The sequence below is a fragment of the Ochotona curzoniae genome, unplaced genomic scaffold, assembly GCF_017591425.1.
Source record: "Ochotona curzoniae isolate NIBS_2020 unplaced genomic scaffold, NIBS_Ocur_1.0 contig_3432, whole genome shotgun sequence".
Classification (NCBI taxonomy): domain Eukaryota; kingdom Metazoa; phylum Chordata; class Mammalia; order Lagomorpha; family Ochotonidae; genus Ochotona; species Ochotona curzoniae.
The window spans coordinates 5743730-5746194 of record NW_024465859.1 but is presented as its reverse complement, the minus strand read 5'-3'; the positions used below and the strand labels follow the sequence as shown (position 1 = coordinate 5746194).

The following is a 2465-nucleotide window of genomic DNA, read 5'->3' as shown; positions in this document are numbered from 1 at the left end:
GCAGGGAAAAAAGCAACTGATAGCTGGTGGGCACTCTGTACCTGGTTAATGTTACATTTGTGTTAACCATACCAGTGTGCTCACATAGTTGCCTTTTTTTTTTTTTTTTTGAGATGTGTGGAGAGAGCAGGGAACACCTGCCTCAATGTGCTGCCCTGGCCCCCAGGCAGGAGTTTGCAGAATGCCTGAAGAAGGGCTCTGGGGATGTGTGGGACTGGGAGCAGCTGAGGGCATGTTTATAGGGAGTAGCAACTCCTGGGGTCTTTTCCACAGCTGACCCATTACACCTGCAGGTAGGTGAGGGAGCCAATTTGAAATGATTTAGAAGGGAAAAGCTGGAGCGCATGTCTGGGTCAAACAAGGCACCTGCCCCTAAGGGAGACCTGGGCTGGCTGAATAGTACAGCCTGCCATCTATTGGCACATACAGAAATTGGGGCTGAGGGGCATGCCTGGTTGGGCTAGGCCACAGTAGTGCCTGAGACTGTCGGAGTAGGGTGTGGTCCATGTGAGGCTGTGGGTGCAATACTTGCTGGCACATGCAAAAGCCAGGACTGAAGGTACACCATGTCAAGCAGTGCTGTGGTGCCTAATGCATGCATGGGATCCAGGGCTTGGAGCAGGGAACTTGGGGAACTCGTTTGCTAGGCCACAGCTCCCTCTGGGCTATATAAGAGGTTGAGCTAGGGCAGGCCAGACCAGATTGGGCTGCAGTATCTACCAGTATATGTGTGGGACAGGTTTGGGCGGTAGGGCAGATTGGGCCAATCTCCAGCATACACTGGCATCGGTAAGAGTCAAGATTGGGTGCAAGTCAGGAAGCGTTGGATCACAACACCTGTTAGTTAATATGAGAAATGGTTGTCTCCCATCCAAGTACTAACCAGGCCCGACCCTGCTTAGCTTCTGAGATCAGATGAGATCAGGCGCGTTCAAGGTGGTATGGCCGTAGACTATGAGGAATGGTTGTAGACCAGACTGGGCTAGGCTGCTGTACCCACCTTCCTCCATGCCTTGACCCTCCCCACCCTAATGAGATCAATATGGGTGTGCATCCTCCCCGAGTCTCTGCCTGCTACCTGGTGGGCATGGCTTACAGCTTATCTGCCTATGACTTGAGGCACAGCTTCCAGGTTTACACTTGGAGAGAGTCTCATAATTAGATCATAAGCGTTTGGAAATTCATCTGGAAGGAAAAGAGACTGCTCAATAGGGACATCAATGTAAAAAAGAGTCCATGATAATCATCTATGAGTTCAGAAGTATAATACTAGACTTAGAACATCCTTCACCATTTTCTAAGAGTCTTATTTTAAAGATGATTAATATGAGTTACTTAGTAGCTAAAATAAAAGCAGATATCAGTCAGGGCATATTCTAGATATCTTCATTGTTGGAAAAGGTTAGGGTATGTTGCATACATAAATAGTTGCAAAAGCTCAGTAGCTTCAGGCAATAAAAGGGATTTTTCTCATATGTATGGCTCTTCATTGTAGGTGAGCAGGTAGGATTTGTTCCATCAGTTTAGCAGTCAAGATTGATGAAGACCCCACTACTGGGAACATCACTTGATGCTATGGTACAGAGAAAACAGCAGTAGCTAATCATGACTGAAATTTAATGACTCCAAATTGAAAATGTCACACATCATTTCACTGGTTTAATTAGTTAAATAAATAAATAGTCCCAGAGGTATGAATGTCATTTTTTTATTGTGTCCCAGAAATGGGAAAGTGAATACTTATTTTAATTTTTTATTATTTATATTTAATTGAAAAGACAGATTTAGAGAGAAGGAGAGACACAGAGAAAGAACTTGCATCTGCTGGGTCACTCAACAAATGGCTGCAACAGCCAGAGAGGAGCTGATCTGAAGCCAGGAGCCAGAAGCCTCTTCCGGGTCTCCCACTGGGTTGTAGGGTCCCAAGGTTTTGGGCTGTCCTTGACTGCTTTTCCAAGCCACAAGCAGGGAGCCGGATGGGAAATGGAAGAGCCAGGACATGAATCTGGTATCCATTTGGGATCCCAGGCATGTAAGGCAAGGATTTAGTCACTAGGCTTTCGTGCTGGGCCTAAAAAGTGAATATTTTTGAACACTTGCAAATATTTATAACTTTAAAATTCATTGACAATTTAAAGGTGCATTAATTCTTTGACATGGATAAAGTAATTGAATAATATAAAGCATATTAAGACTTTAAAAATAATTGGATGTCTTGAGACTGTAACTATACAAAAATTTCTGGAGAGTTATCATGTAATCGAATATCTGAAAGTCTTTCCAGTCCTAGAGATCATGCTGTTATCTGGCTGGATCAAAACCCAAAACCCAAGTTACAGGACAATCGCTCAAAGAACCAGTTCATTGGACTGTGACTAAATGTTGACAAATTGGAGTTACAGGAGAAAAGCTGATAGTATTCATATTTTTGCAGCCAAGAAATTTGGTAGTATAGATGGAAGCAT

At 44.0% G+C, this 2465-nt stretch overlaps 1 pseudogene; it reads right to left on the bottom strand.

The window, feature by feature from the left end:
* Positions 1-825: 825 nt before the first annotated feature.
* LOC121156573 lies at positions 826-953 on the bottom strand (annotated as a pseudogene).
* Between the last annotated feature and the right edge of the window lie 1512 nt (positions 954-2465).